Genomic DNA, 14,765 nt, shown 5'->3' with positions numbered 1-14,765 from the left:
GTTATAATTTTCTTTGTATCTTTTTGCCCTGTAGCCATTGTTTGGGCATAATAAATGATCAATCAATCAATCTCTCTTTCTCTCTCTCGCAAGATTTCGCATCAATTTTTGTAATGTAAAATGGAGCAATTCGCGAGAATATATATAAAGAACTCGAGAGTCGTCGATTAAATTATTCGCCACCAAGAGAGATGATTTTTAAAAACTTTATGGTGACATCATTTATTTATTTTAATAGAAAAAATTCTGCAAATGAACAAATGCACAGTAAAACGTTTTTCGGTCAATTCGGGATCGATTATTTCCCAGCAGAAAAGTAATTGAACGCTATCTCTTTTGATGATATTTTAATTTCTGATATTTCGGTAACTAGAAATGCTAAATAATATGGCAATTGACGTGTGTCTGTCTTTTGAATCAGAATTAAAACTTTGAAGATTAAAATAAAATTCGCGTGAGAGAGAGAGAGAGAGTGAATAAGAATGAAGCTTTTGTTATTAATGTTCCGAAAGAAACACGATACGCGAAAACTTTGTTGTGCAATTTTTAAGTCATATCGCCATGTGATGTGTTCGATATGATAAGATTTACTCCAGATTGATCGAAGGTTCCATCCCTGAGGTGTCCATATTATCCCACGTTGCGATGTATCCAGTGTACGTAGAAGTCCGTAGACAGATCAGACGGCGCGGTACGTCGTCCTTATGCCGGTACGTCGCGTCCGGTACTGGCACGATGCAATATGCACGCGATCCGAGGCTTGATAATAAAGGGAGCCTTATGCAGGCGAGTGTGTGTTTATGCGGGGCGCGCGAAAGGTTGAGCGAGAGCGAGAGCGAGAGAGAGAAAGATAAAGAGAAAGAGAAGAAAGGGGGGAGAGAACGTTATCGGTATGCGCAACGCTGAAGAAGAAGAAGAAGAAAAAGGAGAAGAAGAAGAAGAGTGGCCCGGCGAGAGGAATGCTCACAATGCTGTAATTTCAGTGTTTGATCTTCCTATCTCTTTATAGGGATATTATGTGGGTACTCTCTCTTTCTCCTTCGACGTGCGCGCGCGCACATATGTGTTCGCGTGTGGGTGAGGGGAGGCCGGTTTTATTTCACCCGCATTATTATTCCGTTGGAAGATCGCGCGCCGATTCCTCCACTCGCCGAGAGTCGAGCCGAGGCGAATCTCGCGAGCCGCGCTTATTTATGGATGGATTCTCTTTTAACTTTCGGCAGGGTATCTCTCTCGTTCGGCTCGCCCGTCGTCCTTACCGTCCTCCCTACTGCCGAAGTGTCCGTACGCACCGCGGCGGCGGTTTAAGCGTGTGCTTTACGGGATGTTTAACCGTTTAAAAAGGCATGAAGGAAAACAGGGGCTAGTTTATCTGCCATTTTATCTGCGTGATGCTTTTCTAACGGCTACCAGCGCGCTATAGTACAGCTAATCGCGAAGCATCACCTATTTTTAGAATCCAGATAAAATATTGCACATAAAGTAAAATGCTAAATTAAGATACTCCTATAGCAGAGAATTTTTTCTCCTTTTATTTTTAAGTGAAATAGCACAGCTTAGAAAACTTAAAATCATATTTTATCGATCAATCTGTATGCTTGTACACCTGTCATTTGTTTTAACATATGAGAGACTTGAAGACGCGTCAAACTTAGATTTAATTCTAAATTGTATAATAAATACTTAAATATCTATATTAAATGTAAATGCTTGGACATCTATATCTAGATAACTTTAGGAATTACTGAAACAAAAACGAAAAATGCAATTGCATGGGCTGGTCGAAGAGAAAGAGCTCGCGAAAGAGTTTGTCTGACGTAGGTTATACATCATGACGCGGGCATTTGGAATTTCTAGAAGTCCGCCGAGTATTAGGCGACTATCTCGGTACAAGAGAGCGTAATCAGTCCATCATCCGGTTGCTTTCTTGTTCCTCTTCTCCCTCCCCCTCTCACTCGTTCTCTCTCCCATTTCTCCCTGACTCGAGAAGCCCCTTTTACTGGTTATTCGCCCGATGGAAACTTTCCTCCCGTTGCACTCATTACCGCTATCTCCGTCCGGCTGACCATCATCATCAGCTGATATCCTATCGACGACGGTCTTCGGCGGCGCGCGGCCGTTCAATCTTTTTTTTCCTCCTTAAAAAGCAACAACGTCATTCGTCTCTTGGCTGCTTTCGCTGCGAGACTCTTAATTGTATCGACCGCGACGATGAATAATCATTGAACTCAGTTGAGACAATCGCGAGAAATAATGGAGACTTTGGACGTGTTAACGATAAACGCGCGATAAACGTTCGGTCGTGCATTCTTATCCGACGCGAGAGATTTAATTTAATATTTAATTTAATTTGATTAATTTACTTGAATTTGATTTAAAAAGCCGTGCACACATGCGGGAGAACACGTAAATGGTAGTAGATAATTTGAATCGCGTGCTTAATATTAACGCGAAATAAGACGGCCGCATTTAACGTTGGCCTTGAAAAGCGTAAGAGTGAATGACTAAACGTTTGCAATAAGAAACGTGTTGCACACCTGAGATAATACGGCTGCAACTTAAACGATGCACACATGACAAATTAATCATGTTCTACAGTTTACGATAACGATCGTGCAGTCCTTGAAGCCTCGTTCGCGACAGAGTGATTCATTTTTTTATCGTCCGCTATTTTTATCTCTAAAAACTATATTTCGGTATTTTTGCCGAGAAAAAGTCGACTTTGAGTCATGATGCAAGAAGGCGAAGTTTGTTGAGTACGCGGGACACTTTTCACAAGATTTCTAGGATTGCTAAGCGAGGAGAGATCCTTCAATCAGATAGCAGATTAGATCCTGTCGATGAATAATATTAAGAATATTTCGCCGCTTCGCCATTACGTCGGTGGGTTCGAGTATTGACGAATAAGTGCGAGCTGCTTGGAAAAAACATTATCGTGCAGATAACGATTATGAATTATGGAAATTACCTATTTACCTCGAGCTCAGCGTCGCTTCACGCAAGTCTCGGACGCAATGCACCGTTAAAGATGCCTTATCGCTCTCGAATCGCCGTGTGATCACTTCTTTATTGAGCACAAGTCGAGGAATCACCCGTACAATTTATGGTCTCGCCGTTAATTTACATTTATTCGGAGTAGAGATTTTTCCTTGTCTGCAAGTCGCTCGAAAAGAGAGATATTTTTATATTTTAATACTTCTTTCTTTATATTTTGCATTATATTTATATTTTGCTAATTAACGAAAGGGTATATCGGAATTATATCATTCATTCGCTGCATAATTGCTATAGGAAATATTCGTGGAAGCATATTAATGATACGCCAGTCGTGTTGCCTAAAAAAATATATTTTTATAAACAATAAATATGAGATTATACGACCGTGTAAGATATACAATCAAAGGGAGAAAACGCCGTAATCGTGTTCTGCCAGGGCATAAGAATTGTACGTAAAAAAGTCACTCAAGAATTTATATATTAATCGGACAAGCAAGATCCAGTCCTGACCGATTACGCGATTACGGCGTTTTCTTCCTTTGATTGTATATATGTGTGTTTTTATATTTTAACACTTTTTACGATTTATATTTCTCATCATACTTTTATATCTTGTTAATTAATGAAAAGACATTGAAATTACATTGTCGTTCATGGACGAAATAATTGCTGGGAACTATCAGTGGAATATTTACGCTAGTAACACACCGTCCAAACAGTGTAACAATAATAGTGCGCTAATTAAGTAATACGTCATCCAAGCGAAACCTATTAATTACCATTAATGCGTCGGTCCTGTAAGCCAAAATTTCGCGACGGTTCGCCGCCGCGCGCCGGGCTAAAATCGATACACACACTGTTCATATACGCGCGCCTCATTGAAATTCATAATGTTGCAAAACTGGGCTTACACCGCTCTCGGAAACGGTATGCACAGCTCGCGTGCTGTAACAAAGGCGTATCTGTAACGTACATTGTAGATTAAATGCGCGATACGTCAACTTTATAAAAATGACGGCGTAGTAAATAAATACGAGGGATATATCTTAAAATAATTTACGCCGTGCAATAAAATACTTGATGAACGTACAATACGTTCGGTGAATTAGATAAGATGTTTGAGATAAAGAAAGAAAAATAATCTGGTGGAAAAGAGAGATTTTTAGGGCGTCCACGTGCAATAAAGATAAAAAAGGAAGAAAAAGAGGCACACACTTGCAATATTACCGCGAGATTCGGAACACGTTCCTGGGCGAGGTAGCCAGTGTCAACAACGCTTATTGTTCTGCTTTGATCTCGGCCCGCTCTTTATCCCGCGGGAAAGTTATCTCTCCTCTCGCTCCGTATCGGTTCTGAGTCTGATATCGCGGGCGGGCTAAGGCCGATACCCTCGCGGTGATCTCTGGGACAAGACAACAATGCAATCTGCAAGTGCATACAGCGCGGGGAGCCGCGATTGTTGGAAAACAGCGGCCGCTTATCACCGGCCTCGCCAATGTGAGAACGAACGAAAATCGGCGGCGGCGTGGCGGCGCGGCGAGTAACAAGCGATCGACGAAAACGGGCGTCACGATGAACCTACGCGAGATGCATTCTGTCGTTGGCATCTCAACGACAGAATGTTTCCGACAACGTTTTACCGAGGGCGTCATGACGCTTGTCGTAACGTTTCGACGTCCTCGGCGAAAAATCGTGCCGCGATTCAAAATGCGAAGCCTTCGCGGTTCTGCAACGGGGGACGATCGGAAGAACTGTAACGATTTGAGGATATCGAATTGAACGAGCGCTACGATGCACGCAAGTTATCTGCAGCGATGCAGCTAGAGGAGCTGCGTGAAAACATCCACGAGCGTTGATTCCTTCTGAAAAATACGTTATCGCGGTATTCGCGATGCAACGTTTCTTTCCCTCTCCCTTTTCTCTCTCTCTTTCTCTCTCTCTCTCTTTTTTCTCTTTTTACACAAAACTGATAAAAAATTTGCAAACAATAGTACCCAGACAAAATGCATTTTTAATAATCATCGAAGCATCTTATGTGAAAACTTTAGAAATGGTATTATTATATGATATTATTATCTGCAGATATTTTTTCACTTATACTAATCATCTCTAAAAATGTCCTTTTTTTCTTAAAACATTCATGAAGTTTATTGTGAGAATTATTTATCATTAAAAATAGTTATGTGTCGTTATTAAGTATTTATTTTGATAAGTATTATTATACAAATTATTTGAAACCCAAGAAATAATAAAAATATTTTTCAAAGTTTCAACTTTTTCAAAGAATTAAAACAATTAAGTCACACAATTATTGATAGATTAAAAAAGAGATTAAGATAATTTTTTATAGCTTTTTATTTCGAATAAAATTAAAATACAGGGTGGAGAAATGTTATTTTCCGAATTTTTAAAATCTCGGAAGGACTATTAGGCATTCGAGGTTGTTTTCTTGAAACGACGCGATATCGATTCGATAGGGTAGGCATAACGAGTAATGTCGAGGATCACGAGGATGACGAGGACGATCGACGTGTCCCAGGACGTGCCAGGTTGTGTCGGTGGCATCCGCAAGCGCCCACCTGTTGACATCGGGGGTGGAATACGGGGGGTGGCAAGCGGTCGTGAGAACGCGCGGCGCGGGCGGCACGGGGCAGGTAGGAAGTGTAACGGTTGTGGTGGTGCCCGGGCGCAAGGGTGCTCGTTCATTATCTGCCGCTCTGAAAGCCAACGGCTGAAAAGCCCGAACCGCCATATTCCGTCGCGCGCGCTGCGAAAAAGCAACGTCGTTTTTGCACGCCTTCTTTTCACGGATAATTAGCACACCCCGCAGAATTATAAAAATCATCGTCATTCTCTTGTAAATTATTGACGAGAGATTATTATATAATTTACAAAAGTTTTTCTTTTCAGCAGTAAATTATTTTATTATCTATAATTTGTAATAATTTATATTTCGAATATTTATCAATCTATGATAATTATCCGTTGCTAAATTTAACTGATTTTGTAATTAGTCTTTGTGTGTGAAAATTAGTTATTCATAAATGAATTTTGAAATCGCATTGCTCTAAAATAATTCAATTCCTTAAATTTAAAGCATTACTTTTTGTACAAATATTTTATATCTTTTTTTCTCCTTTTATTTATTTTACAATGCCAGAAATTATTTATTATATATCTCTCTATTTTATTTTTTATATATTTTGGAGCAAAGGAAAGTGAAGTTGATATATCTCTGAAAATGTTTCATCACATTTTTCTTTTTGTTTTACTCATTCTACATTGTCAGAAAAAATTCCACTCTATTATATTATGATATTCAGTATTCTTTGTGTCAATTTACCATTGTCCTTTTATTTAACTTGGTGGATATTGTTTTTATACTATACTACTATACTACCACATTTTTATACCATTACATGTCATTATTCGCTTACTCATCGCAATCTGGTTTCCGCGTAAATCTGGTTTCTTGAATCCGAGCCGGGCTTATCGGCGTCGCGTCGCGATGCATCGCGTATCGACGGAGGTTTTGCAGCTTTCGCGCCCGTGGACGCGGCCGCATAATGGCGTCGCTCTATTGACAGCTCGCTGTAAAGATCCGAAATCGCGATAGCGGCCGCGAACGTGACCGAGGCGCGTTTTCACGACGCGAACGCTTACGTTATACCGTATCCCCGAAGAAACCCGACGGTGAGATATCGCCCGGGTCTCGCACTGGCTGCTGATAACGGCGACATTAAAAGCTCCATCGCGAGCAAGTATATCGCGATGTCGATAAATTTCGCGCCGCCCTTCTCCGGCCTCCTCGCGCATTAACCGAAACTCGACAATAATTGTCGTTGCAAATACGCAGCTTAATAATATACGATGTGATAACAATGAAAAAATAGAAAATATAGGTAATTTTGTAATAATTGCATTATAATATACAACAAAATGTAATATTTCTAAATAATATGATCGTACAAATTATAGCTAATTATTATTATCGCGATTAAAAATATTCTTGGGCATTACAATGTTACACTAATGATATAGTTTGCTTTGTCAGTTTTGTCAGAAACATACATGGTGTCCAAGAAATTCGACAGACTTTATCTATATGAATCTTCTTGCGTAATTTTTTCCGGAACAAGCTGGATCTCTTTTAGAATTCTTTTTAGCGACTTGTATATTATTTTGCGAGAGCTTAACTGTGCTCGGATCCACGGATTTACGGATGAGTTTAAAGATACGTGGTTTATTGAATTCTTTCTCGGCAGTGTAATAAGTCTTATAAATAACGCGGTTTATCACCAAACGTAATTACCCCGAGGCGATACGGGCGCGTCATTTCTGCCGAACGTGCACGTCTTATCGTGACGCTGCTGCCGCGGTTTAAATACACGCGAATTTGATCGTGGCGTAATTTTCATCATCGCCCGACACACGGACGTGCCTAAATTGCGGAATAAAGGCGGTGAATGTCCATCGCGGAATAAATTTGTTGACGATCCGTTATCGCTTCGTCTTCGCATTCCTCGCCAGAATCCTTATCTGCCGCAACGAGAAATCAGTATAGTTTCTCTTTCCTTCGTTATTCCTGCTTTTATACGAAAACCGCTTGTACATTTTGCACGTTCAACTTTATCACCAACATCTACGTATAAATCATTCTTTTCTTATTAAAGAAATTTCTTGTTATACATTGTACATAAATTTTGCGAAATAAATAAAGTTAAGTAATTTTGAAATCCGATAATAAATTTAGGCGTATTATTCGTAATTAATATTCCATCCGTGTCTAATGTATTTAATATTTTGCAGAACTTCAATTAATAGTCTGTATAATTTAGATACAATAAAGATGCTTTTTTAATTTATTTGCCCTTCTTTTCTGAAAATGCATCTCTCGTGAGCCTCATAAGCTCGTGCGTCCGTCGATGTCGTCTGTCGTCTCTCTTTTTCTCTCTCTCGCTATGGCACGTCAATGGCGCGCGAACGGTGAAGGAGATGAAGGAGGAGAAGGAAACAGATGATGAAACGTCGTTCGAAACCGATCTCCCGCGTCCGTCTCGACGGCCGTTCAAAGGATGAGCGTTATCGAACTGATAACGCGCTCGTGCGCGCGCGCGTTTGCGTCTCTTGTCGTAGCAGCTTCCGAGCGAATCTTTCTTCTTCTCCCTTGAGGAGAGAAGGAGGAGGAGGAAGTAGAGCTGTTGCCTTGTATGCACATGTTTAATACGAAATGCGTGGTCCAAAGAAATATCACGTTAAAATACATATCGAGCAGTAAATTCATCAAATCGAGGTATAATTATTTAGAAAATGTTTATTATAGTTAAATTTTAATTCAGAAACAATCTTGAAAAATTTCTAGTTATAATTTATTTTCATACGTCTTTATATTAGCAACTCCGAGGATTTATAATTTTAGGGTATAATTGGGTTACGACTTTTCGGGTAACCGAAATGAGGTATTTGTAAGTGATTGGCCGGGTTTTTGTTACTTTACCGAGCAGATGAACCAACCGGATGTAATGGACAACTAGTTGTTAAACATCGCCTCGATTGAGTGCCCGATAAGACGTGCTAGTCATACATCCACGCTTGTTGGGGTCATGTGCGTTTTGCGGTTTGCGTAAAACATACCTTAGGAGATGTATTAGGACTGGTAGAAATGAGAAACGGGGAGGTAACCACCTGCCGCGTCAGTCATTTGCGTTATCGAGGGATCGATTCCGCGAAAAACGCGTCGCGCTCCCCGGGGTAGAGAATCGGGGTTGCTGGAATTGGAACTGTGCTCTTACCGCGTAAACTCGAGTATTCCCTTTATATAATCTCAAAAGATCGAGAAGTGTGTAAAAAGTGCACTGGAAAGTAATTGAGTTGTTGTGTAGTTTATTTTGATTTTCTATTATTTTAATGTTTCACAATTATAAATATTGATAAAGGATTGATAACGTTACATATATTTCCAAAGGAGGGATAGTATGAAGATCTTCTTTCTGTCGTAATTTAGCAAAGTTGAGATTTTGCACAATTCTCACTCCAAAAGAGTGAAATCTTACTCCAAAAGAGTGAAATCTCACTGGAGTGGCAGTATTCCCACTCCCAGAAATTTAGAGAGTATACGTTACATATATAATAAGATCCAAAGTTTTCCGCCTAAAAATTAATTCAACAAATAAAAATAACTCATTGTTCTAAAAATATATTAAAATAGAAAATAATTATGTTAAAAATAATTGTTTATTTTATCATTTTTGTAATATTCTTGCGCTGGAAACTTTGGACCTACTATATACATATACAAGTTATATAATTTTATATGCAATAATTCTTGTATATAATCTCTATATCCAAATATAAAACTGGATATTTTGCATGAACACAAATAACAGCTACATTTGTATAAAACATAATAATTTATAAAACGTCAAGAGCTAAGAACTACATAACGGCTTTAAAAAAATCTCCTAAAATTCTCAGAATTAAATATAAAAACATATAATTAACTTTCAATAATAAAACATAACTTGTCAGTGATATATAAATAAACATACAACGCGCGAGATGATCCGAGAAAATTAAGACAAACTCGCTAGTTTTCTTTTTATGTACCTGAAGTACCTCTTCGTAACACGTTTCGGGCCCGGATAAACCGGTTAATCGCGCCCGTAACTCTTCAGTCGCATCCCGATCCGCGTGCGTGGGTCGTCGCGTCGCGTCGCGTCGCATCGCACTGCATTGCGTTGCGATGACTTTCTCCGACGCCGTCAAAAACGACGGAGGCGAGCGACGCGCAACGCGGCGTACGTCGCTTATCAGCGGCGCGCGCTATCGCATACGGGTCGCGCTAATGTCTCGTTATCAGAGAGGTGGTACCTACCTATTCGCCGGCGCGCTCTTTCTCTGCCCACACGAGCGGGCCGGATTTCCAGAGAGTCACCAGCACGCTCTAACTGCTTCTCTTCCTCCTGCCCACCCCCTCTCTTTCTTTGTCCTTCCCTCTCTCTTTTACCTATACTAACCCGCTTGACCTAACTCTACGTGTCACGCGGACCCTGTACTATCACCGTCTCCGTGTCGTCGTCGTCGTCGTCGTCGTCGTCGTCGCTGCCGTCGTCGTGGGACGATGAGGACTTTCCAGTTCCTCGTTTCTGTTTCCGCGCGTCTCCTGATAGCGCGCGCGCGCGCGCGCGCGGCCCTCAAAGCGATAGTTAAAAGCGACGGTGCTACGCGCACAGCACCTGCCCTTTCTTTGCTCTATTGCTGCGTCGCGTTATCAACGCTTTAGTCGCTCGGCCAGTGATATCGCTTCCGTTGCGCGGAACGTCGCACCGCGATTAACCGCTTCCCGCATCTGGGAGCGTGTCGAATAAATGCGAATTATTTGCGTAAACGAATAATTATTATAGTAATTTACCGGAGTATCTGACATGGATTTGTTTTTATCTATAATAGGTAGTGTATAATTTTTGACATAAAGTGATAGTTCGAACAACAACAGATCCTTGTTTCGCATGTAATTCTGAAAATTGGATGTCAGAACTTGGAATTTGTCAATTATCGTTTTTTTATTAATATTTTAGACAATTTAAAAAAAATTTATAAAGACTGATCTTTTGCCTTTTCTCTTTTTATAACTGGTATTTTATTATTACAAACAACACTTTTTATTAAATATTAAATCAAAAGTGTACTTAACAGAATATAACTTTATATTAGTGTTTCGAAATAGATTTGCAATCTATATCAAGTCTTAAACTTAAATTAATTTTAACACTTACTTTAGAACTTACTTTAGCAGTTATATAACGAAGAATTACATAATAATAAGATACCACTAAAAGCAGTTTGCTTTTGATTGGAAGATGAAGCGAAGATAGCGTAAATGCAAAAACAAGTCATAGCCTTCGTTCGCAGGAGATTAATTTTGCTGATGAATTTTCGAGAAACCCGACATTTGCGATTCGCTCGCGATGGCGTAAATTTCTATCGTTACGATAGTTGATAAGCGGTTACCTTATCGTGCCATTATCAGGTCTTATCGTAGCGCAACGGCAAATCGGAGCCCGTTGGGCCGAAGTGCCAGCTGATAACACGTTTAATCAACGTAACGTACGCCTATTTCGCGCGAGCGGGCCGCGATTGGCCGCTTTGTCGTGCGATCTCCGGCGAATTGAGAGCCCGCAAGTTTCTTATCGGTGGCGCGATATCGTTGATATCACGTTCGCGCTATATTTGTGCCTCGGGAATAAATCGATGTCGCGGGAATGCAGCATGCGATAACTCGCCGCGATAATTGTGTCGTTATCGCGTCGCGGATCGAGTGAGTACTTGTAAATTAATGAAGTCGTGACTCGAGCACTCGAGTGACTTCAGTTAGACTCGAGTAGATTCTTTATTTTATGAATCCTTCTCCTGCCATTAATTTGATATACATCAAAGATTGTGTTAAAATTGCTTTGATTTAGCGTCAATTTGTGACACTCTGCACAATCCTTTCAAATTCAATCTTCAAATTGTTTTAATTGCTTCATAATAATCAATGCAATTAAATCACTGGTTGCATTTGAAGATGTTCAAACTCTTTTCCTGATTTTCTATTTTTCCAATCAATGTTGAACTGGTCAATTCTTGTTCAACCAAATTTTTATAATATCCTTCAAAAATGTCGCAACTCTTACATGTCTTCCGCAAGATTTTTAAAAAATTATTACAACTATGGAGACGTTGTTGACAACTGTATCTCATTATCGATTCTTTTTTTTTCTGTCCTTGAGTTTAATCCTTGTCCCTTTCCGGTATTTCTGCGCGAGCGATCGGTCTTGGCGGGGTGGCGGAGAAGCAACACCTTCCCGGTACCTTCTAACGGGGTTGGGGCGCTATCTGATGCCGCGGTGGAGGTGTTAATTCACGCTCTACTCCCCCACGCTCCTCTTCCGCCTTGCTTGCAGTTGCATCCCCTCCACGCGTTCTCCTCCCTCTCGTTCTCTCCTGCATATACCTTGCATTCTCATCTCTCCCCCTCTAAGCTACATCACGTCGCCCTTCTTCCTCCCGCATGACACGCACACGCACGTGGCACGCAATGGTAGCGACAACCACGTTCGGTGTAAATTTAAAGAATGTATTTATCATTTGTCGTCATGCATTATTTAACAAATTATTCTTTGTATCTCTATCTACATTATGATAAAAAGCATACGTGATATGTTTGTATATATGTATATATTTTTTTAATATTATTTTTAACTTAATATGTAAACGAATAAATTATAAAACTAGTCTATAATAAAAATAGTCTAAAAGAAAAAAAAATTTATTTATTTTATATTAAAGGATATTATATTATTATATCAAACAATCTTGTACAAAGTGTGAAAAGTTGGCATTTATTTTTACTTTTTAAGTCATATAGAACATCTTTATTTTCCCAATATTTATTATAAATTGAACACATTATTATAATTCAGACACTCTTATATACGAGGTGTGATCAAAACGTTCGTGCACTTTTTTATTTTTCCGCGCTAGAAGTGTCCGGATAGAAAACTGTATTTTTTTATATGTTGGTACACTTGTGCTTGAAATATGTATGTTCACAGTGATAGCCATATTGAGCGCGTATTTCACAATCGATAGCCAAGTGAATAAATTGATGTGTTTTGTTGTGTTCAGCGATTTTGTAATACTTTATAATGGAGGATCCAAGTATATTGATCCTCCATGATGAACCATGAAAGGACAACGATTTGCAACCGTTGAAGACATTAAACAAAAATCGCTGGATGAACTGAAGACTATACCGAAAACTGAATTTCAGAAATGTTTTGAAGACTGGAAAAAACGTTGACATAAATGTGTTTTATCTGATGGGGCTTATTTTGAAGGGGACAACATAAATATAGATGAATAAAGACATACTTTTTCAAATAAACAAAAACTCTTGATCCTCCATTATAAAGTATTACAAAATCGCCGAACACAACAAAACACAATTTATTCACTTGGCTATCAAATGTGAAATACGCGCTCAATATGGCTATCACTGTAAACATATTTCAAGCACAAGTGTACCAACATATAAAAAAATTTAGTTTTCTATCCGGACACTTTCTAGCGCGGAAAATTAAAAAATTGCACGAACTCTTTGATCACACCTCGTACACACAATTATTTTTATAAATTACAATATATGTTATACTATTTTATACTTCACGCCGTAATAGAGAATATTATAATATATTTTAATAACAAATCTTGACTCTAATTAAGAGCAAAGCATCTATTTTTATAATTTTCAAATATTATATAGAAACATTATATTATATACGTGCAAATGATGCAGATTTGCCTAATATTTATTAATTAAATTTGTTAGATATAATTTACAAGTCATAAAGAATTATGCATTAATACTCATGAATCAACAAGAAGATATCTATTACTCTTGTAACACATTTTAACAAAGCGACCGTGCAGCACGCGTTTACACCGCGTCGAACTAATTTTCCCAGCTTCAAAAAACCGCACGTCATCACAGGAAAAATCCCCGTCTCTTTACGAGGTGGTGGTATTCTTTTCTGCGAAGAGAAAACGTCGCGAGAAAGCGTGGAAGCCATTTATCCCTCTCGGTGGGCACGCGTGCGTGGACCCACACACAACACACACAGACACGCACCCATACACACGAAGAAGATGAGGAGACGAGAGAGGCAGAAAGTGGCAGCCCTCGTTGTCATGCAGGCAGGATGCGCGAAGGGGGATGAAGGCTGTGTGCCCGCCCCCTTCGTCGGAGCCATCCGACCGCCACCACCCCACCCCTCCCCATCCCTTTTCCCAGCTACCCAGATGGCAAGCCGGCGGGCGCACTTCATTTCCGCGTCTTACAGCCGGCCGGCGTGGCGAAGGAAATGAAAACAATGAGATACAGCGGTCATCCGTTACCGTATGCTCGTCGCGTCTCTTAACTCGCATTTGTATTACTTAAGCGCCTCTAAAAGCGCTCGAGCGAACGCTCGCCTACTCGTGCGAGCAAGCTACTCTCCCTTCCCCTCCTCTCTTTCCTTCATCCCTCGCGTGGTATCGCCCCGCGTCCCCGCGCGTGTATCACCGGGTGCATATAAAGAAGCGGCGTCTCTTCCGGTACAGAAGGAATGCGTAAAGAGACAATGCAGGTGGCGGTTCTCTCTTAATGAGGATTTCTTGAGCGCGGAATATTTTACCGCAAAATTTTTTACCTTCAAAAATTAAAAAATTCTTATTATCGAAATTATTTACTCTATCCATTATTTATCATGAAAATATAATAGAATTTTAAATGTCCAGAATGAAGAAATATCAACAATTGAACATGGAAAAAAAATATTTATGTTAACAGCATTAGTCTAAATGGAAATAATCTTGTTAAGGAGGTTCGATCATTACTTGTGAGTCAAAAATTCGATTGAAATAAATGTCATTACAGCGATTCCGAATTATATGCAATATTAGTAAATGAATTGTGGATGCTACTTACGTGCTATATTCTTCGTCAATTATTAGTGTATAGAATATTAACAAACATATACTGGGGTATGAGAGCGTCAACGACTCGGGAATCGCTAAAATCGCTTATTCTACGCTAAGACCTGAACTTTGTGATGATAAAGCCTTCAATCCACGTGGAAAAGTCCGATTTTTAAAGTCTTTACACAATCCTTGACGTTTCATCTATTAAATGCTAGTTTTTCCATTAAGGCTCTTCGAGATGGATTTCGAGTATAGAAAGCTTATTG

Source organism: Temnothorax curvispinosus, unplaced genomic scaffold (genome assembly GCF_003070985.1).
Source record: "Temnothorax curvispinosus isolate PA1 unplaced genomic scaffold, ASM307098v1 QBEX01006035.1, whole genome shotgun sequence".
Taxonomy (NCBI): Eukaryota; Metazoa; Arthropoda; class Insecta; order Hymenoptera; family Formicidae; genus Temnothorax; species Temnothorax curvispinosus.
Note: the sequence above shows the minus strand (reverse complement) of the source record.